A 24968-nucleotide genomic window follows, 5' to 3' on the forward strand; every position below is an offset into this window, starting at 1 on the left:
AGGCACTTGCTTCATTTTGAGTTTGTAGATAAGAAATTAGCATTTTTGAAAAGTGGTTATAATAGCCAATCAGAGCAACGGTTCGAGAGTTATGGCCTTCCAAAGTTGGGCTGCCCAAAATTTCTAAAATAAATGTCAAAAATGTATTTGGCTGACTTTATATGTATTGGCCATAGGTATTAAGTTTCAATATCTAGAAACTTCTTGGGCGGCATATAATTTCCTATTTAAGAAAGACCCGAACATTGTCTAGGACATCACTGGGTGGTAGTTCACATCTTAGTCTTGCAGATTACTATCATGAAGGTACCCATGTGGGTTAGCATATTGTACTTTGTGAATTCTATAATTCCACATTTACAGTGATAATAAGAAGTCCATATTTTGTTCTTGCATTTGCTATGATTTCTTTGTTCTTGTTATGTGTTTATGGTATTAAGGGGAGCACCCTTCATCAAAATAGTAGGGTTTTGATCTGTATGATTACAAATCACTTTGCAAGTTCAGATCACTGTTTAGTTCATGTGTTGATTCAATGAGAGGCTCTCCACTATCATCTCTATTCTTGATTTTCTTGGTAACCCTTCAAGCAATCAATCTTCTCCTTCTAAAAAAACTTAAGCCATCTACTTAGATTTCACTTATCAATATCAACAACATATGCACAAGAAATCTCCTTTAACTTCTCATTCACACTTGTGCATATCTAATCAACATTCTTCTGTATGGGCTTCACATCACACTCTTGTGTTTGACTTTGTACCTCATTAAGTAGGTAATTATTACTTTGTCATTTTTCATGATCACCGTGGATCTTAGGGTTTATGATGAAGTTCAATATGATTCATTGTATTTGTCCATATTCTTAGTCATCCTCTAGAAACTTCTTTAGAATTCGTCTATTAGGTCTTTACCCAATCCTCACCTTGAATTTAATGATCCAATTCATCAATCTTATTCAATACGGTTTACGTCTCCCAAGAAATCAACTGAGTCATCTAAGAATCATGATTTCCTCAAATTTATTAGTAACACTATTAATCAGCAATCACTAAGTTTTGACACTTGGTCATCACTTAAGCACTCAGTCGCTGTAAAATATTTAGCTCAAAATCAGCTACCTTACTCAGTTAATACTGATTCTCGATCAATATTATATTTTCTTGGCACATACTGTGGCTTGGTTGACACTAGCATCACTCGACATTCCTTAACCTTTTACTCAATTGCTCAACTTAGCTTAACTTTCTTGATATAAAAAATCACTTTGTCTCATCAAAGTATAACTAATCAAATGTCCATTGTGGCTTCCTTTTCATAACTCAACCTTTCCTCTAGGTGCTATTGTTATGAGAAATTTCTCAAATCCTCTTCATCAATCAAATACATATGACATTTAGATTAGGTAGCAATATGTCTTATCAGTACATTTGACATCAATGACAAAACAATATTTGTTCCAATTTTAAGTTTCCAACACACTTTACCATAGAGCTCAACAACAAGGAAATTAAATTTTGAGGGAGATACAAGAAACCATCACAAGTCTAAATCGAAGTATCTATAAAATCATATAAATTACAATGTATTTTTTTTAGCATATAAATGTTCCTTACTAATAACATTAACCATAAAAATATGATCAATAAGAAATTCATAAGAGTGATACTTAGTAACTCGAGCAGCAATATAAAGAGGCTCACTGGGAGCCTTAAAATATTATCTAGTCACTAAATGAAATAGTAAGGGCTCTAGTGTTCATATGGTTAGGTTTAAGATTAGGTTAATCATTAGACGTATATGGAAATTTTTTCCTAAGTGGAGGTGGAGGTTGAGATACACATTCTATAGTGTTACTAGTACAATCATTATCTTCTTGAAAAGTATCATAAGAAGCATTCACAGAAAGAGAAAAAGAAGAAGGTTGAACAATGGTATTAGTAGTGTGTTGAGGCAAAGGATTAATATGAATTTGAAGGTTTTGATTAGGAGGAGCCACTTTTTTTTTTGTTATCATGAATATCAATAGATAAAGTATTAGAAATAATCAAATCTTGTATCTTATAATTTCAAGAATAACATGCCTCAACATTGTGGTCAATTTCAGGATGATATTGACAAAAGGCTTTAGAATTAATGCACACATTTGATGCAGTAGAAGGAAGAAGTGGTCTAATAGGAGGGAGTGTAATAATATTAGCACTAACCAACCTTTCCATAATCGAATGTAAAGACTCAAAGGGATGATTAAACTTATAATTCATCCAAAAACTAGAGGAAGAATCTGTGACACCTTGAGATGTAGCAAGTACTTGTTCATCAACTACATTTGTGGCTTTGTTAATCTTGACATAGTTGTTAGATTTTTGGATTTTTTTATGATTAGGTGCAACATCACTCTTATCAATAGGTACATGAGCCATTAGAGTGGTTCTCTCAAACTGAATCACTTGTAATTGATAATGATTAAGTGCGATACAAATTTGTGAAAAGCAAGTAAACTTAGTAAGTAGAATTTGATCTCTAATATATTTTTGTAAATTAACAATAAATACATGTTTAATATCAATACTAGACCCAAGTTAAGAAATCTAAGCATGGAAACTCTTAAATCTACCAATAAAATTAGTCACTTTTTCCTTAAGACATTGTTTGTAATGCATCAAACCAACCAAAGGTAGTGAAGGAACAATATTATTTTAATTTTTTTTTGATTAGGAAAATAGGTTTTGAAGGGCCCCTAAAGCTCTGTAGATAGAGATTTAAAGATATGACATTAAGTTAGAGAGACAAAGTAGAGAAAAAAAGAACAGAGCTAGCAACAAAACAAATTCAACTAGAAAGGAAAACACATTGACCAGTAACCACTAACCACAAACATATAACACATACATAAAAAACTTGAGATAGAAGGACAAAAAATGGGATTTAACTCATTTTCTTTATCATTTCCACAACCTTCTCCTCAACTTTTCCATCTTCTTAGCTACTTCCTTAATCTAATTAATGTCCAAAGAGGTCCCCACTACCAGTTTCCTCATATTGGCTCTGGTCCTCCTCCTTGATGGGGAGCTTATTCACTTCAGAGGTTTCTTGAACTTCCCAAGCAACTCCTAGCCACTTAGGGTTACTAATCCTAACCCTAATCTAGGTTAATCCTTCTTGATCCCCTTTCACCAAGAAACTCTCTCAAAAATTCAGGTTTTGATCCTAAACCTTCAATTCACCAACCATGCCCTTTTTGACCTAGAGTGCCAAAAATTCACCAAGTGCACCTAAAATGCAAAAATAAGTTTTGAACCATAATTATGAGGTTCTTGAACTATTCCTTACCATTCTGCATCATTCTTGTGAGTTTCAAACTCCCACAACTCCAAATTACCATGTTTAGCGTTATAGTACTAGAGCCCCTATTTGCCCTCCTAAAAACAAGGAACAAGCTACAAATCCTAAAAAGTATTAACAAGTCCACTTTGTGTCTTCATAAATAATACTCCATATGACCTAAACTTGAAGATTTTTCAGGTCTTAGGCCCTTGGGATGACCATACAATACGACTTCAAAAAACCCTCAGTTTAAGGGTTGCAAAGACAATGATCATGAATCCTTCTCCACTAGCTTCAAACTTCATTTACAAACTCTTACTTTGACTTATGAACTCTTAATACTCTACTCCTTCATTTCCTAATCAAGTTTGGCACTTGCCAATCCACTATTCTTCTCAAAACTCCAATTCAAGCTTTCATTGATTCTTGCCAAGCTTACATTGCTTGCCTAGGGCTTGCTTGAAAAATTAGCTTCCTATCTTGTACAAACCCAAAAATAAATATGTATACTATTAATAGAGGCTAATACTTTATTTCCAAGGGCCATATTGTTTTGACCAAGGAAACTCAAGTCATAGCCATTTAAATGCTGGCAATACAAAATAGGACAAAAGGAACACCAAAGCTAATCAATTTTCTAAACCCTATGAAATGAAATATTGAAACCAAAAAAAGTATGAAAAGATTTAAAAAATTATTCCAAGACTCTATTTCATCCAAAAAAGTAGGGTGTTCAATCCACTTTCTCTAATCAATCACTCAAAACTATGTTTATGTTCACAAAATTGCTCCACTATAGGTGTTGTCCATACAAGTAACTATTTGACCCCTACAAATGGGTTTTAGAAGATTTAAATAAAATCCCTCCTCCATTATTTCCTTTAGCTCAAACCATAACTACCCAAGTAGTTCATTCTTCCAAAACTACACAAAAAGTTGCTAAGCAATTTTGCAAAAATTGCAAAGTTGTTATTGCAACTTTTTGACAACTTTTTGCAATTTTGCACAAGAGACCTTCAAACTTGGACAATCTATTTAAAAACTTCCTAAAATGACCTCAGTAAACCTAAGTACCACTCTTACACACATCTTTCCTCTTTAAGGCATTTTCCCACATTTTTCCTCTTTAAGCAATTTCCAAGCAATTTTTCCTAATAGGACCTAGTTGACAAAACTTGACTCACATTCCAAATCCTACCTAATCAAACCTCCTAACCACACCTTGTTGCTTTATTATTAGTCCTTATTTCCTTAATGGTTGGTTAGATCATTCACAAACCGGAAATTCATTAGATTTCCTCTTTACCCGTTGGTGCTCCTGCACCATTCTCCCCCTTCAAGAAGAAAACTAAGGTACTATTGGAGATGAGAACTCCTTGCTGATGCCATATTTATTGAAATCACTCTCAACAATCCAAGTTTTCTCAGCCTTAGGAAAATTTACCCATTTCACTAGATGCTCTTTGTAAACTTTTTTTCTTGTACTCTTCTTCACCCTAGAATCTAAAATCTTCTTTACCTGTGGTTGTTTCTTTTTAGGTATTGAGAGGTATAAGATATCCTTTCTAAGATATTATTGATACTCCCTTTCATCCATCTTATTAACTTTATAAGGTACAAGGTCTTTAACATTAAATATGGGAGAGATAACCATATCCTTGGGTAAGTCCACCTTGTAGGCATTTGGTCCATACTTCTCAAGTATCTTGCGTGGCCTAATCCTCTTCATCTATAAATTGATAGGGATTCCCTTTTGTAACCTAGCCTTGTTCAAATACACCATCACTAAGTCTCCCACTTGAAACTGCAACTCTCTTCTCCCCACTTCTTTCTTCTCCTTTAATTTCTGATTTTCCTCCATCAAGGTTTGTTTCACTTGATCATGCACCTCCTTCATTGACTAAAAAAAGTCATCAATATGTCCACTAATTTTTTCATGTGAAGGTAGGTACCTTAGCTCCATTATGGCTCTTGGGTGAGTGCCATACACTACTTGAAAAGGACTTAACCCTATTGTCCTATTCTTTCTATCATTATATGGAAATTCAGCTTGGGGAATGACTTGCTCCAAACTTTACTCATACTCTTTGGCAAGACACCTTAATAGATTGCCTAAGACTTTGTTGATGACCTCTATTAGCCCATCTATTTTGGGATGGTAGGAAAAACTATTTTCTATGTTTGTTCCAAGTCTCTTCCATAGGGTCTTCCAAAAGTGACCTATAAACTTGACATCTCTTTCAACAACTATGCTCCTTGGTAAGCCATGTATCCTAACCACTTCCCTGAAGAATAGATTGGAAATATTACTTACATCATGGGTTGTCTTGCATGGTATGAAATGGCTCATCTTGTTGAACCTGTCTACTACCACAAGGACACTATCCATCCCTATCTTAGTCCTTGGCAATCCCACTATGAAGTCCATGCTGATGCATTCCCAAGGCCTATTAGGAATGGGTAGAGGTTGGTAGAGCCTTGCATTTGAGGAAGTTCCCTTTGCCTTATGACATATACCACACTACTCCACATACCTCTTGACATCTCTTTGCATCTTAGGCTAGTAATAGAACCTCTCCACAAGGTCTAAAGTCTTATTAAGGCCAAAGTTCTCACTTATGGTCCCATTGTGTGTCTCTTGTATGAGATTTATCTCATAGATCCCCTTGGGATGAGCAATTTTTGTCCCTTAAACAATAACCCATTCTGTAAGGTGTATTCAACAAATTTACTATGAAAATGATGAGTAGAATCAATACATACATTGTAGGCTTTTGCAAAATTAGTATCTTCCTCATATAGGTATTTGAATCCATCCAAGCCTATGCTCTACAACTTGACCTCCTATACTATCAACAACCTCTTGCTCAAAGCATCTACCACCTTATTGGCTGTCCCCTTTTTGTGCTTGATAGTGAAAGTGTAGTACTGCAAAAAATCTATCCACTTGATGTGCCTTAGATTTAGCTTCTCCTGTGAGTTAATCAAGCTTAGGGTTTGATTATCTATGAAGGCCACAAACTCCTTAGGCAACAAGTAATGCCTCCACTTCTTGAGGGCTTGGAAAAGTGCATAGACCTCTAGGTCATATGGTAAATACCTTGTCTTAGCTTCATTAAGCCTTTCACTAAAAAATGCTACTGGTCTGCCGTCTTGTCTCAAAACTGCCCCAACTATTATGTTGCTAACATCACATTCTACAAAAAATGGCTTCTCAAAACTAGGAAAAACAAAAATTGGTTGTGTTGCCACTTCTTTCTTCAACTTCTCAAAAATTGCATCTTCTACCTTAGCCCATGTAAACTTGTTCTTCATGCCTTCTTTTATGGTGTCAATCATTGGTGCACAAATTTCACTAAATCTCCTCATATATTTCTTATAGAATTGTGCTAGGCCATGAAAACTTCTAACCTTAGTAGTAGATCTAGTAGTAGGTCAACTCAATATTACCACCACATTGTCCTTATCCATCTTTAGATTTCCTTGGGATACTACAAACTCCAAATATACTAGCTCCTCCTTCATGAACTCACTCTTCTCTAGGTTTATTGTCAACTTTTCCTCTTGAAATTTCTTCAACACCATTTCTAGGTGCTTCATGTGCTCCTCATTTATCTTGCTAACAATGAGAATGTCATATAAGTATACAACAACAAATACTCCTATGTAGTCTTTGAAGACCTCATTCATGACTCTCATTAAAGTACTTGGTGCATTGGTAAGGCCAAATGGCATTATCAACCACTCATAGAGATCCTTAGTAGTCTTAAATTTAGGCTTCCATTCATCCCATTCTTTCATCCTAATCTGATAATATCCACTTTTAAGATCAATTTTGGAAAAATACCTAGCTCCACCTAGATAGTCCATTAAATCCTCTATCTTAGGAATAGGAAATTTGTACCTAATTGTGATTCTATTGATTGCCCTAGAATCAATGCACATTCTCCACTTACCTCCATTTTTAGCTTCTAGGATAACTGGTATGACACATGGGCTAGTGCTTTTCCTAATCAGCCCCTGATCAAGAAACTCTTGAACTTGCCTTGCAATCTCCTTGTACTTCTCTAGAGTCATTTTGTATACGAATTTGTTTGAAAGTGATGCTCCTAGTATGAAGTCAATTTGATGAATTATGACTCTCTTAGGAGGTAATGATGGTGGTGCTCTATCAAAAATAATGTCTTTGAACTAATCTAGTAGGTTTTGTACCTCTACAGGTATAGGTGTTTGTGAAGATGTCTTCTCCTCCTTGGGTTTCACCATGATGGAATACCCTACTCATTCACCTTCCTTCAAATCCTTGAGGAGCTCTTTCCCACTCATTAAAAAGGTGTTAACAATTTTCTTTTCCACCTTATCTTCCTCCATAGTGGACTGTATCATGTATGTGACCTCATCCTTCTCGAAAGAATACTTATTATCCTTCCCATAATGTATTGCCTTCCTAATAGAAAATGGAAAGAATCCATGGGAAGCATATCACATAGGATCTTATCTTGATATTTTTCAATAGTGATGTCTACCTAAACTTGTTCATTCACTAGGATGTTCCACCCTTTGTTCAATCAAGTCACTTTATAAGGACACACATGCGGTATCTTTGTCAAACTAAGATTTTGTACTACCTCCTCTAACATTAAATTGTAAGTAGACCTTGAGTCTATGATTACTTTAGATACCTTACCTAGTATTTTGCAAGTATTCCTTAATAATTCTCTTCTCTTCTTGGGTTCCTCTTTTACTGACTCCTTCACTAAAACTCTCTTCAACATGAGGTTCTCTCCCTTATCTACATCAATATACACTTCACCTACCTTGGAGTTTTCTTCTTCTTAGAGGTAAGTAATCTTATTCTCTACATAGGATGATGATTCCTTCTCTGGGCATCTATAGGGAGGATGCCCCAACTTTACATAGTTATAACACTTCATATTGTTGAAGTGTGAGCCTCTACTATTGTTCCCATATCTACCTCTACCACCATTGTTGGATCCTCTTCCTCTACTAGAGCCTCCCCTCTGACTGGTCTCATTGGCCTTCTCATTCCACTTAGAATCCCCATAGCCTCTCTATTCATTAATACTTCCACTAGAAACTCCTCTTAAACCACCTCTGAAGTCTTTACCTCCGCCTCTATTTTTGGAACTTGAGTCCCTTTCTTCCTCAATTTATCTTCCACTTTCCTAGCCATTTGAAATTAGCTCTACAATGTGGTGAGACTAAATAAACTCAACTCTTCTTGAATAGACCACCTAAGGCCATTTAGATACCTTGCCACCTTGATTCTCTGTTCCTCTTGTACCCTTGACTTAGAGACAACTTTTGAAACTCCTATGTATAGGTAGCCACATCAAGATCCTTCTGTCTAAGATTCTACCTCTACTTATAAATTTGAATCTCATAGTTTTCTAGAAAATAGGTTTTTTAAATATTTTCCACCATAACTTTCCAATTAGCTATAGGCTTGTTCCCTTCACTCTCCCTCTCCTCTTGCACAAACTTCACCATGTCAAATCTTGACCTTTAAATTTGGATTTTTCAAATCTCACCTTTTGAGCCTTTTTTGTCCCTTCACATTGAAACTAGTTCTCAATGCTCTCAAGCCATTCTAGGACCACCTCTGCATCTATCTTACCATGGAAAAGTGAGAAATTTTCTAGGCTTGTTCCTCCAAAATCCTTGAGGGCTTTGAGGAATGGTTCTTGTTCACCAAGTAGAGGATCTGGTTCAAGCATATCATCCTCCAAAATCACCTTCTCTTTAACCTTGCCAAAGTCTTCATCCTACTTAGCTTGGGCTACATCTTCCATCTCCTCCATGGCCTCATCAAGGACCCTGGTCTTCTCTTCTTTGAGATTATTTTTATCATCTACCTTCTTTGCTAACTTTGCATCTGTAACCATCTTTGAGGATCCACTTGACTCAATTTAATACAACATACCACTACAAGCCACAAGCTTATGGATCTAATACCACTTTGATGGGGAACTTCTTAACTTCAAATATTTCTTGCTCTTCCTAGGTTACTCCTAGCCACTTAAGGTTCTCCTTCTTGATCCCCTTTCACCAAGAAACTCTCCCAACAATTCAAGTTTCAATCCTATACTTCAATTCATCAACCATGCCCTTTTACCTAGAGTGCCAAAACTTCACCAAGTGCACCTAAAAGGGCATAATGAAATGTTCAGGATGAAATGTGTTACTGAGAGCGGAGGGGTGAATTAGTAACATATAAAATTTTATGCATTTTAACCATTTATCATTCATTCATCTAATCTACTGCATAAAAGAAAGATCAATCATTCATAACACATGAACATAATGATTTGGTGACCTAGAAACCTTCCAATTAGAAAGTAAAACTAAGGTGGGGATGATGCCCACAAAACTTCGTTACTACAGTATGAAGTTGGCTGATTAAAGCTTATAATGATCACTTCTGGTGATATGTGTTACTGAGAGGGGTGAATTGAATGTTGGAAATATTTAGGATGAAATGTGTTATTGAGAGGGGAGGGGTGAATCAGTAACATATAAAATTTTATGCATTTTAACCATTTATCATTCATTAATCTAATCTACTGCATAAAAGAAAGATCAATCATTCATAACACATAAACACAATGATTTGGTGACCCAGAAACCTTCCAATTAGAAAGTAAAACTAGGGTGGGGATGATGCACACAAAACTTCGTTACTGCAGTATGAAGTTGGCTAGTTAAAGGTTACAATGATCACTTCTGGTGATCTACCCTATTAGGAGCAAGTAGGACTGCTAGATCCACCTTGTTAAAGGATTTACAAACATACAGTGAAGTATACACTCTGTTAGGAGATTTACAAAAGACTATTAAGTCTACCTTGTTATAGGATTTAAAAACTGATTCACCTATTAGGATGAAACAATGGATCTACTTACAAATTGTTTGCTGATAAGATCCTTAATTTGCATTGATCACCTGATGTGATAGATATAACTTTTCTACTCCTTATGCTGACCTTGATGTATTCCTTTTGCTCTGCTGCTGATAGCAATACCTTCTTTTCATGTGAACAATACTTTCTTATTTCATGCCAATATGTTCATATTCCATTTTTTTAAATTTTATTTTATTTTTAATATTCCAAAAATGATATCATACATTACATATATACCATTCCAATATTTTACAGTTACAAGGTCGGCCAAAACACAAGTGAACAAAACATTACTGAGTCGACCCATTAGTAAACTCAGGTTCCCTGAACTGACTCGATGACCTTATGATACTCGGCATCCACTACATTACTTGGCATCATCATGCACTCGGTAAAAGTAGAGACTCGGTTCATACTAGTCACATAAAATTGCTTGGAACTGGGTAGCCATTGGTGACTCGGTAGATGTAGTGTTACTTGGTAGAAACTATCTTCTTCGTTTACCTTGCTTAGCTTGGTAAACACTGAATCCTTTGTTTACCTTTTTCACTCAATAAAATCTGCTGATCTTTGATTACCTTTTTCACTCAGTAAACTCTTCTGATCTTCCTTTACCGTTTTCACACAGTATCTTCTAGAATGCTCAGTGAGAATTGTTTGCCTGTTGAACTTATAAGGTAACCACTGAATGCTCGGTATATACTTGAGACTAAGTGATGAGCAAGATAAGCATTCAGGATAGAATAAGTGTTTGCACTAATGACAAATATATCATAATTCCAACAATCTCCCCCTTTGGCATTAGTGACAAAAACACTTATGTACAAAATTTGATGTACTGATTTACATATATCTCCCCCATACAATATGCTCAGAGTATTTACAAATATTTCTATCTCTCCCTCTAAACTCTATCTCCCCCTTTTTGAAAATAATGCCAAATTAAGAAATATATATTTACATAGAGATACCAAAATGGGAGATGAATTCATAATGTACCTTGAGAATAAGAGCCAAAGTCTTATCCCAATTTTCTTGCAAAATTTTACAGGAGGAGAGTACTTTTTGAACTTCTACTGAAAGTTCAATCATATGATTTGCAACTGAGAAATTGTTGTCATGGATCAATGCTTTGGAGTGGACAATGTGTTTTTGCATTGTGTCCATGATAGGAAGGATCATGTTCTGGATGTCTATTAAGGTAGACTTGATCCTTGCTTCCTCTCTCAGTAATTCTGCCTGCATTTTTGACAAAAATCTGATTCAGAGATGATGGGATGAACTTGAATTGGGATCAAGTTGCAATATTTGGGTACTGCCCTTCATATCCTCATCAATTTTATTCAATTTTTCTTTGATCTCCTTTGTGTACTCGATAACATCACAAAGTTTGGAAAAAAGTGAAGTTACATTATTAAAAGAATTTTCAAAATTGGCCAAAATTGTAGACAATTCTACTTGTTTTATTGCAATGTGCTGAGTAATGTGCTCAAGCACGTTATTATCAAATTTTCTTTCAACCTTTTCAATCAATTTTTATTGACCAGAGGTTTCCTCATTGAATTTATTTACAACCTCTTCTAATTGAATAAAAATGTGTTGAGTAGAATCTACTTCAACACCTATAGCCTCTGTAATAATGTTCTTGGGGTCCTCTATTATTTTGTATTCCTTATCCCTTTTAGATCTTAACTGCTTTTGCATATCCTTCATCTCTATTAATTGACTAGCATACCTCATTTCTTCAATGGTAGCATTTTCATAGTCAATTTTTGGAATAACTATATCTATGTCTAAATAAATTTCTTCTGGTATTTCTTTTCCAGTTATCAAAAGTCTTAATGGTTTCTTTTGTTTGATTTCTGTGGCCATTGGTTTAATCTTAGGAATAGACACAATAGTAGGTATGGAAGGGCTAGCAGAAAAAACTGGGATAGGACTTGAAGAATGAATGCCAATAGAAGTATTTAAAGGATAAAAAACTGGAATACTTCCCAAAAATGATGATATACCCGTTATAGCAGTATCTAAACTAGTTATACTTGAAGTAGATGCAGATAATGCTGTCAAAATTGCTGGAATTGACAAAATTGTAGAACTTACTGATGTGTTTCCTGATGATGTTGGAATAGAGGAGGTTGGCTTGGTGACTGAAGAAGAGGGCTGTAGCTTGGTAGTTGAAGTGGTAGACACTTCCAATGATGATACTTGGAGCTGTGAAGTGGCAGGTGCAGATGATAAAGAAGATGCTATCAAACCTACAGAAGCTGACTCCAACCTTGATGATGTGATAGTTTTAGGTGGAGAGTGAGGAAGAGATGCAATGACTGCTGCTGCAATTTTTACTAGATCATCTTCCTCCTTATTTTCCTCTTTAGCTTCTTCCTCTTTTTCTTCCTTGTCTTCCTCCATTAATACATGTAGCTCTCCTGGTGGGACTGTGATGGATGGAGAGGCAATTGTATCATCACTGTCACTGTTGTCATCATCTTGGATTTCTACTGGATCTTCACTGGGCTTATGTAGATGATAGATATTTTTCCACATGTTTGTTGTATCATTTACAAAATGCTTAATTTGTTTGATTAAAATCAAACAAGTGTGGAATTTGATCATCATTTTGCCTTCATGATTTTTCATTTTAGCCTTTATTTTTGCTCTAGTGAGATTTGGTTGAAGGTTTTTTAGAGATTGCTCATAGATATCTTTTACCGTTTTGGTGGCTATTTCCCATCTTGGTTGCAATATTTCCAGTAGTTCCTTGGAGATTTGAGAGGCAAGCTGGTCCGGGGAGTATTTCCATTTTCCCATCTTGGAGAGTACCCGTTCCTCTATTTGCATTTTCTCAACATCTGTTCTTGTTTCAAATTTCAAAGCTTTGAAATTTGTGATGCCTTCCCCTTCTTCCAATTTTTTGAGCCTTTCCTCAAATGTGAGTGAAGGTCTGACCAGTACAGGTTCCTTTTTACCTTTCCTGGTCCTCCTTGAGAATACTGTAGTAGGCGTCTTCTTAGGTTTGGTAATGGTTACCTTACCTTTCTTCTTTAGAGGTTCTTTTCCTGTAGATTCTTGTTCTTGTTCTTCTTCTTCATCATCTTCTTCATCCTCACCTTTACCTTCAGTTAGCATAAGAGGACTAGTAGTAGTTTTCATTTTGGCTATCTTCCTCTTGCCTTTGCTTATTGCTTGAGGTAGCTTGATTTCAAGCTCTATTCTGGCCTTTGCTTCATCATAGGTTCCAAATGCAGGAATGTTAGGGATAGCTGGTTCATTGACCAGTGCCTCAATGATATCTCTTGCATCATCAATATTTAATTCATAAGGCAATGGTTTTACCCATGCCACTCAGGGTATGACTGCTTGTATGTACACATGATCATAGTCAACCATGAAACAAATATCATCTTTGTAATCCTCAACAAGCTTAGGAGGGATTCTGAACCTGTTATTCATCCTTTCCTTGAAATCTTCAAAATAGTTATCCATGACTTTGTCAAAATTTTCACCCATTTCTGCTATGAACTCATTAATCTGATATAAAATTGGAGTGTCTTTCCTCCATATTATAGATCCTTTTGATGGAAAAAAATTTTGTACATAAAAGAATAAAAAAATTGACAAAGAACCAAATTTACAGGGGTTATTCTTGGAAGTCCTTATGCTTTCCATATTTTTATTCAGCTGTCTTAATAGCAATCCTAACAAATCAAATTCAAGATATTTCTTTACAATATTAAATGCTAAATCCATAGCTTCACACGGTACACTATTCAATCTGCTGGAACTGTATAACTTATATGCAATCACATAAATGCCAAATCTGAGTTCCATGTCAGATATATTATTAAGCTTTAGTCCTCTACCGTCCCACTCTGCTAGGGTTATCTTCTGTAACTCATCTCGACCTAGGGTTTTAGTGGTTTTAGCTTTGCTTAGCATAGGAAAAATCGTGATTTTATGAATCATCTTTTTGGTTATCAATACGGGTTGTTCCAACCACAACTGACCATTATGAACATGGCTCAGAACATATCTAACCTATTTAACTTGGAAACTTCTTGGTAGGTGCGGAATATGGGTCAAGACTTTTTCTTCTAAGTGTTTGTGCTCAGGTTTTAGGGCTCCATCAACACATAATTGACCTAGGGCATTATCCATATCTAATGTACCAATTTCTTGAACATCACATTTGAAATGAACGCAAATATCATTAACAAGAAGTACCTTAGGAGGGATTTTCATTTGAGCTCTGTGAATGTCAAGTGATTCTGCAACTGCAGGAACTACCTTGAATTTTGGGGCTTTCCATTTGACTCCTTTTACGAGCATTTCAGAACCCTTCTTCACCTTGTTGCATCTGGTGCTTGCGGATGCCATTGTTGCTCAGTGGATGAAAAGATTTTCAAACAATTACTTCGCAAGAATTTTGCTTCAAATCGCTTGGCATGCAACTGGAAATCCTTTTGGCTCTGAGAATTTTAAGTCACGATGGAAAATGAAATTGAATTCTACCCTTTTAATGAAATACTATCATTAAGGTTTGGTATAAAGGTAGATGAGATGACATAGTGTGCGCCAGTGCATGCCAGTCTGTCATTGAAATACTCGGTAGAACCTTGCAACTCGGTGGACTAATAGAATCTTTGATACTCCCAACCTAGCTTGGTACATGCAACTGAAATACTATTTCTATGATCCATGTATCTAAAATACTGTATTGATCATTTGCACCCATTTTTATAATCTGGAACTGTTTAAGATGTGGGTAGAAGTTGCAGTTCCTAAATCTTCTTAAGTCTCAATTGGAAATGATGGAGTCACCCACTTCTTGAGTGACATGATCATTATTTGAACTATCTTGATCGGTAGATTTAGGACCACCATTGTCTCATTTTCTTTCGAATGTTATCAACTTTTGCTTTGTTTTCATCTTCAATTCTTCCAATATTCATGCAATTCTTAGCTATATGACCAAGTTTAGTACATGTGTAACATCTTATGGTTGTATCCTTCTTTCTTAGGTGATGTCTTACACAGTTTATCTTGATGTGTCCATATTCTCCACAATATTGACATCTGCACCAGGTATTGTAGTCCCAACCAAATATTGCTTTGATAATTTGTTCTGATAGATTAAATACTTTTGATTTGCATTGAGATGCCTTGTGACCTAGTTTCTTGAATTTGTGACATTTGCCTTCAAATTTTGTTTTTTCTTTGCATTCATTTGCTTTGTGACCATGCTGATTGCATTTGAAGCATTTGCCATTGAATTTTGCCTTTCCATTACTCCAACATTTTTTTGATGTATGACCTATCTTACCACAATGATTACAAGTAGGCCTTTGATTTCTTTGTGCACCTTGTTTGGAAGTTTCACCTTCTTCCTTGTAACCAAGTCCAGCTTTGCCTTTTTGTCTATGAAGATTTTGCTCACTTAGCTGATTTAATTGAGTCATGTCTGCTTGTGATTTCATCATTCTCTCATTGATTTGCTTTTCAGTGTTTAGGTCATTTTCCAAACTTTCATTGATTTGTCTTTTAGATCTCAAGTCACTTTTTAAGCTTTCATTAATTTGTCTTTTAGTGATCAGATCATTCCTCAGGTCTTCATTTTTAGATCTCAAATTCATAATTGCTTCATTTGCATTAGAAAGTTGTTTTAGAAGATCTTGATGCTGAAGGGATTGACCATTTCTTACCTCTAAGTCTTCATTTGCCTTGTTTCTTTGTTCCAAGACTTCACATAGCCTGATTGATTAAATTTCTTGTTCTCTTTTGAGTTTTCTTACTTCTTCCTACAGGGAACCATTCTTTGCTAGGAGTTCCTTGATTGCCTCATTAGCTTCATTTGAACTACTTGAAGGTAAAAGGTCTTCAATTCTTTCTTCAACATACTGATGATCATTCATTTGTCTTGCAAGTTCCTTCCTTCTTTTTAGGGATTGAGAAAAATGCTCCTTAGCTTCTTTGAGTTGAGCCATGATCATTTCTAGATCTAACTTTTCATTTTCAATAGCTTTGTCAAGTTTGAATATCTCGATTGCTCTTGATCTTTGCTCAAGCTGTCAAACTTTGTCCTGAGAACCAAATGCTCTGATACCAATTGTTGGAAATATTCAGGATGAAATGTGTTACTGAGAGGGGAGGGGTGAATCAATAACATATAAAATTTTATGCATTTTAACCATTTATCATTCATTCATCTAATCTACTACATAAAAAGAAAGATCAATCATTCATAACACATGAACACAATGATTTGGTGACCCAAAAACCTTCCAATTAGAAAGTAAAACTGAGGTAGGGATGATGCCCACAAAACTTCATCACTGTAGTATGAATTTGGATGGTTAAAGCTTACAATGATCACTTTTGATGATCTGCTCTGTTAGGAGCAAGTAGGACTGCTAGATCCACATTGTTAGAGGATTTACAAACATATAGTGAAGTATGCACTTTGTTAGGAGATTTACAAAAGACTGTTAAGTCTACTTTGTTATAGGATTTAAAAACTGATTCACCTATTAGGATGAAATAGTGGATCTAATTACAACTTGTTTGCTGATAATATCCTTTTGCATTGATCACCTGATGTGATAGATATAACTTTTCTGCTCGTTATGCTAACCTTGCTGTATTCCTTTTGCTCTGTTGCTGATAGCAATACTTTCTTTTCATGCGAACAATACTTTCTTATTTCATGCCAATATGTTCATATTCCATTTTTTTTTATTTCTTAAAAAAAAAAAAAATTCCAAAAATGATATCATACATTACATATATACCATTCCAATATTTTACAGTTACAAGGTCGGCCAAAACACAAGTGAACAAAACATTACTAAGTCAGCCCATTAGTAAACTCGCGTTCACTGAACTGACTCGGTGACCTTATGATACTCAACATCCACTACATTACTTGGCATCGTCATGCACTTGGTAGAAGTAGAGACTTAGTTCATACTAGTCATAGAACATTGCTTGGAACTGGGTAGCCATTGGTGACTCGGTAGATGTAGTGTTACTCGGTAGAAAATATCTTCTTTGTTTACCTTGCTTAGCTCGGTAAACACTGAATCCTTTGTTTACCTTTTTCACTCAGTAAACTCTGCTGATCTTTGATTAACTTTTTCACTTGGTAAACTTTGCTGATCTTCCTTTACCTTTTTCACTTGGTATCTTCTAGAATGCTCGGTGAGAACTATTTGCCTGTTGAACTTATAAGGTAACCACTGAATGCTTGGTATATACTTGAGACTAAGTGATGAGCAAGATAAGCATTCAGGATAGAATAAGTGTTTACACTAATGAAAAATATATCATAATTCCAATAGTTCAAGCATCTCATCCTCCAAAATCACCTTCTCTTTAACCTTGCCAAAGTCTTCATCCTCCTTAGCTTGGGCTACATCTTCCATCTCCTTTATCTTATCTTTCATCTCCTCCATGGCCTCATCAAGGACGCTGGTCTTCTCTTCTTTGAGATTATTTTTCTCATCTACATTCTTTTCTAACTTTGCATCTGTAACCATCTTTGAGGATCCACTTGACTCAGTTTAATACAACATACCACTACAAGCCACAAGCTTATGGATCTAATACCACTTTGATGGGGAACTTCTTAACTTCAAATATTTCTTGATCTTCCTAGGTTACTCCTAGCCACTTAAGGTTACTACTCTTAAGCCTAATCTAGGGGACTCCTTCTTGATCCCCTTTCACCAAGAAACTCTCCCAACAATTCAAGTTTCAATCCTATACCTTCAATTCATCAACCATGCCCTTTTACCTAGAGTGCCAAAACTTCACCAAGTTCACTTAAAAGGCCATAATCAAGTTTGAACCATAATTATGAGGTTCTTGACCCATTCCCTACTAGTTTGCATCATTCTTGTGAGTTTAAACTCTGACAATTCCAAATTACCTTGTTCAACCTTGTAGCCCTAGAGCCTCTATTAGCTCTTCTAAAAGCAAGGAACAAGCTAAAAATCCTAAAAAATCTTAACAAGGTCACTTTGTCTCTTGATAAATCTTACTCCCTATGAGCTAAACTTGAAGATTTGTCAAGTCTTAGGCCCCTAGGATGACTATACAGTATGGCTTCAGAAAACCCTCATTTTAAGGGTTTTAAAGGCAATGATCATGAATCCTTCTCCATTGGATTGAAACTCCATTGAAAAACTCCTCCTTTGAGTTATGAATCCTTAATAATATACTCCTTCATTTTTTAATCAATATTGGCATGTTCCAATCCAGTATTCTCGTAAAAACTCCAATTCAAGATTTCATTGCACCTTGCCAAGCTTACATTGCTTGCCTAGGGCTCGCTTGAAAAATTATCTTCCTGTCTTGCAAAAAATACAAAATAAATATGTACACTATTTATAAAGGCTACTACTTTATTTCTAGGATCCGTGGTGTTTTGACCAAGGAAACTCAAGCCAAAGCCATTTCAATGCTGACAATACAAAACTGGACAACAGGAATACCAAAGCTAATCAATTTTCTAAACCCTATCAAATGATAGCTTGAAACCAAGAAAAGTATGAAAATATTGAAAAAATGATTCTAACACTCTATCCAAAATAGTAGGGTATTCAATCCAATTTCTCTATTCAATCACTCAAAACTATGTTTTTGTTCACAAAATTGCTCCACTAAGGTGTTGTCCGTACAAGTAACTATCCAACCCTTGGAACTAAGTTGAAGAAGGTTTAAATAGACTCCCTCCTCCATTCTATTCTCTAGTTTGAACCATAAGTACCCAATTAGTCTATTCTTCCAAAACTATACAAAAAGTTGCTAAGCAATTTTGTAAAAATTGCAAAGTTGTCAATGCAGCTTTTTGACAACCATTGCAATTTTGCAGATGAGACCTTCAAACTTGACCAATATATTTACAAACCTCCTAAAATGACCTTAATACACCTAAGGACCAATCTTACACACATTTTCCCCCCTTTTAAGGCATTTTCCCACATTTTGCCTATTTAAGCAATTTCCAAGCAATTTTTCCTTATAGGACCTAATTGACAAAAATTGACTCACATTCCAAATCCTACCTAATAAAAAATCCTAACAAAACCTCAAAATTTATTCTTAGTCCTTATTTCCTCAATGGTTGGTTAGACCATTCACAAACCAAAAATGCATTAGGTTTCCTCTTTACCCCTAGGTGCTCCATCACCACCTCCCATCCTTTCCTTATTGTCTATGGTAGCACTTTGATCCTTAGATGTAGTGAAAATGGCTTTCTCCTGAGGGCTTCCTTCCAACTTACTGATCATGATTTTAATATGTTCATTGGAGACTTTCAAGATTTAATAGCTTTGATCAACAATGCTTTTGAGGTTTCCCTTAATGCTATTAATTTTGTTGTCCATTTCCAACACCTTGGCCCCTAACTTGTAGAACACTGCCATGTTAACAAAGGAATATATGGTAGGATCCTCCCTTTGAACATCAACATGGGTGTTTGTACATAAATCTTCCCTTCCAATGATCTCATTCCATCTTTTAAATTGATGACTTGGTGAAGTAACCATTTAATGGACCTAAAGTTGTCTAAAAGGCTATTTTTGGCATTGCTAAGGAAGTCTATATTGTCCTTCTTGTTGTAATCACTAAGAATTATCATGGAAGGATCAATTAACTCTTGGAGTTCCACTTTACCTAGTTCCACCTCACCAACCATGAGGAAAATACTTTCCCTAACTATCCCAAACCACATTGTATTCATGCTAATATTCTTCCATACCAATTTATTCCCCTTGAAAAAGGAAAGAGTATTCCTATTATCCTTAGTTTGAGATACCTGGGAGGGATCAACATCTAGGCCAAGTTCTAAAATACATGAATTATCCTCATATTGGTCCTAGATAAGCTCCAATGGGGACCCTGAGTGAATGCTGTATTTACCATCATGTCTCTCCACTTTTTGGTATCTCCTAGAAGACATGATGGCCTCACTTGTACCCTCTTCATCTATGTTAGTTTCCATTTCACCTCCATAATCTTCACAGTCATTATATGAGATAACAACTTTGGCCTATTTTTTGGATAGAGGGGATTTTCCAAGCTTCAAGGATGACATTTTCCTCTTCTTCTTGTCCACCCCCTTCACTTTTTTTCTCTTACTATAGCCTGTGTCATTAGTGTGAATGGCCATAAAATTCTCCTCCTCAAAGAATTCTTTGTTTGAATCCATCATTTTATTAGTATGCTTCATAGGAGGAGAACTACTATTTTACTTTGTGGTTTTCAAAGAAGCTTTCACTAGGTTTCAGAAATAGAGCCCTCACACTTTCCCTTTCTTTTAAAATTATTGGATAAAGGCATTAGCATGTTATAAAAGGAATCAATAGAAGAGGGTGGAAAAGATAACTACCATTGAAAATATTTTTCACATAAGCTACATGGAAAAAAATTAGCCAAAATCCTATGATCATGATCATAGTCACTACATAGAACTTGGAAAGTTTTAAGATGTGTCACAAGGTCACCTTAACTATTATAAGTATCAAGGTGAGGCATATCAACTTGTTGAAGAGAAACTATGTGGAAAATCTCAAAAGACAAAGAACTACCCATATTATCTGCACACATATTAAGCTTAGATTGAGAAAGGGAAGAAAGTTGTTTCTACAAAGAAGAAATAGTCTTAGAAAGACTAATGATAGTGGAACCATTGGAGGAAATAAGTGGCACATACACACTTGATGAACTAGGAAGAGTGAATGAATTAGCTATAATAGAAGGAACTATAGGTGGGATACTAAGAACCATAGTAGTAGGATTACGATAAGGAACACTATTGTCTAAAGGATGTAAAACATTCAATGATGTAGATGGAACAATCATAGACAAAGATAGAATATGACGACTACTAATAGGAGGATTAGGTAGTTGAAAAAAAGTAGTCACGACTCACAATAGGAGAAACATAATTAGGAATGATAGGGAATGATAGAGACATGAAGTTTGGTGAATAGTTTTTTTTTTGAATTACTTTCACTTACTATTTCTTATATGCAATGGTCCTAGCATGTTCCCTAATGTCATATTTTAAATGCCATTACTTAGTTTTCTTTCTAACCTTTTATCCTTACTACATAAGTTAAACCATCTATTGGTTTCATGTCTACTTATGATTTGATACATTATTCATCCTAATATCTATGTAAGAATTTTCCTTAGGGTAGAATTCACCCAAGAACTAAGAACTCAAACACAAGCACAATTGTAGACCAGAAAGAGTATGATCAGCATATCGATATGTATTTGATTCAATGTGAATGAAATTACACTAGGAGTGGTTGTATATAAAGGCCTCTGAGATGCATCTAGAATGCCTAAGAATCAACATCATGATAATTTATACAACCAGGCACATGTCCACTAGATATGGGTTATCCTCCATTAAGCATGAAAGTAAGTATGGTGATGAGAGGTTCAACCTACAATGGTGTAACACACAAATTTTTGTTGTAGACAACATGTGCTAAAAAGGGAGTGTGAATAACTATTTTGTCTACATGAAAACTTAGTGAATGATGCAAATTCTAGTGTTGTAGACACCATGTGTTGAGTTAGAGTTGCCTACTTCTATGTTGTCAACATGACAGCTCATAAAGGCACACAAAATCCTAAGTGTCTCACAAAATAAATAATCAAATAATGCATTAACCTAAGTAAAATTAAGTAAAGTGTAAATAGTAAATAATTATTTACACCAACACCTCCCCTTAAGTGCAACACAGGGTAATGCCCTTAAGCATACGAAAACTAGGAAAATTCATAATGGGTCCTGACTACTAGGCCATGTTAGGTACCCATGTACATAATGAAATAAAATCTCTCATAAAGCAGAGAAAGAGGGAAAACCTCATGGGAAAAAACCTCCCCCAAAAAGGGAGACAAAGAGACTAGATGCATGGATGGATGGAGTAATCAAGACCCCCCCCCATTATGACATACATCAAGTATATACAATAGTGAAGACTGAGAAGAACAAGACCTCACAAAAGGAAGAAGTCCCCCCCATAAGAGAGAAGAGGAAGAGAGACAAGGTAGTCCCCCCCCCGCCAGTGAAGAATGTTGACTAGTGATTGCTACTCCAAGGAAGAAGCTGGTCCATGAGTGTTGAATGATGTTCTTCCCCTTTGGAAGAAACAATGGCAAAGGTACAATCCTGAAGATGTATGGTGGCCTTGAAACCTACTCAAGTGTCCATGTGTCAGTATTGATGGTCACCCCTTCCAACTGTGCTAAAAAGAAAAAATATAGATCTAGCAAGGATGTCTATAGAACCTATCCCAATGAGCCATCTATCTCCTCAACTAATAAAGAGACCTCTGACAACTGCTGTTCATAAGGAACCACAATCACGTCAACTTGTAAAGACCGATCATGTAGAGAATGGACATGAGGGTCAGAGTGAGCCTCACAAAAATTGTAGAATGATCATCTTCATCAAAGAGAAGATGTAAATCATCAAGGATGTCTCCCAAGTCTGCTATGTGTGACTCCATGAAAAAACTTGCAATGTTTGCCATGTAGTCAGCAACTACTGCTGGAGTTGGAAGACAAAGTGTACCCTACTAGATCTATCACTATGGAAATGCATGCATATGGACTATATTGATGATGTGACCTCTTGCTGCAACTTTCGATAGAACCCCATGAGTCTAAATCTATTGAAGGACTATTGCAATGTCACTATTAGTTTCTACAGTGTATGAAGTGTGGAGAGGATTAGAGGATAAGCAAGGTGAACTTTCGTCAAACTGAACATCCTTCTCCACAAAAATCTCATGTGTCTTTAGATCCATAAGTCTATAATCCTTAACATCATCTTCATACCCAATGAAAGTAAAAAGCCTAGGTGCTAGTGCCTTACATCCCCTAGAAGATAGGTTTTCCCATGCTGGACAACCGAAGACTTTGAAGTGACTCACAACTAGTTTTTTGCCACACCATGCCTCAAAAGGTATCTTCTCATCTAGGGCATTATGAGGAGACCTATTAAGTATGTGAGTAGCACTGCTTATAGCTTTGACTTCAAGTATTAGATCAAGAGACTTGGATTTAATCATGCAACTTGCCATGGACTTAAGAGTTCTAATCCTCATAGCCGCAACATCTATCTTGTGTGGACTGAATGTTGGTGAGTTCTAAAGAAGAACTTGTATTTGCCATAAGTGCTTACCCTTTTCCCTTTGAAGAGGTTGGAGTTGAATCCTTGGAAGTACCTAGTACTTGAATTTTGTTCTTCCTGAGTAGGTTTTCCAACTCATCAATTCTCGTAGTCTTGCAATGATGCTCATCATGATTTGGCTTTTTGCAATATGCACAAAAAAGTTTTCCCTTCTTTTCATTACTTCCCTTCTTGTTGGAAGAAGAATTGCCTTGCTATGAGGAGGATTGTTGTGTCTCAGATTGTGATTTCTACTTCCACTACTTCTTGTTGTTATTGTTAGAATTTCTTCCTCCTTGACTTTATTGGTTCTCATCACTAGCCACAAATGCTTTTCTCTTTGACATCGTGAGAAGTCCCAAATATATCAAGTGAGATTATTCAACAATCAACATCTCTTTAAATGCATCAAATGTAGGCTTTTGGAAAGCACTTCCCATGGTCAACCTGTGATTATTATAACTCAAAACAAAGGAAGCATACTCTGAAGGTAGCCTCTTTAGGATGTGATGAATCAACTTGTCATCCTTCATGGGATTTCCACAATCTTTAAGTAGTGCCCTATACTCATTGGCTTTGTTGATATAATCCTAAATTGTGTCAAAGTTCTTTGGATCCAAGAGAAGTAGATCGTCCTCTATTTGAAATCCCTTTTCCTCATCTATCTTACCATACAATGATTCAAGTTTGTCCCAAGCAGGTCTTGCTTCCAGAAACTGACAATGTGGAAGAAGAGATCTCTATGTACACAACTCCTGATAATTCCTAAAGTCCAATTGTCTATAATTTTCCAATCAATGAGTTCTTTAGCATCAATGGGTTTTGGAATTGTACCATCAACATAAAGATTTAGACCTTTTTCCATTAATCTACTTCATACAATATCTTTCCATGTAGAATAATAGCGTGAAGTTAGAAGTGGACCTTTCGGTGAACCCATGATGCAATAAATAAAAAGAGCACAAAAACACAATGCACACCCCCCAAAAAAGATGCTTTTGGCACTTTATATGTAGTGCATGTACAATAGGCCACTTGTCAAAATGAACAATGTGGACTTCTGATTTTAACTTTACAACTACCTTTTAAGGTTCAAATCTATCACTAAGCACTATAGCTCAGATGTACAACAATTCTAACAAGTAATCAAAGCATTACAATGTAAAAAAAGCCCTAATTTTGAAAGTGAGATTTTTGTCCATAAAACCCTATAATTTGACTATAGATCTTGAAAGTAGATAGAAAATAACATGCTTTAAAAAAAAAATGGAACCTGAAAAAGTGTCTAGATAAGACCGTACAAAGTGTTTGAAGTTGCAAAATGTAGGATTGAATAGGTATAGTCACCAAAAAATGCAATACCTAACAAATTCTTGCACCAAAACTAGAAAAAAACACCACCACTAAAATTTTTAGGAAATTATACCCAATTTCAAAAAAAATTGCACTTGATTTGGAGTCCGAATGACAGAGTTATGGCCTCCCAAAGTCTGACTGCAAAAGAAAAATACATCTGAATTG

The sequence above is a fragment of the Cupressus sempervirens genome, chromosome 4 (genome assembly GCF_028749045.1).
Source record: "Cupressus sempervirens isolate cs-2001-9-10 chromosome 4, ASM2874904v1, whole genome shotgun sequence".
Classification (NCBI taxonomy): Eukaryota; Viridiplantae; Streptophyta; class Pinopsida; order Cupressales; family Cupressaceae; genus Cupressus; species Cupressus sempervirens.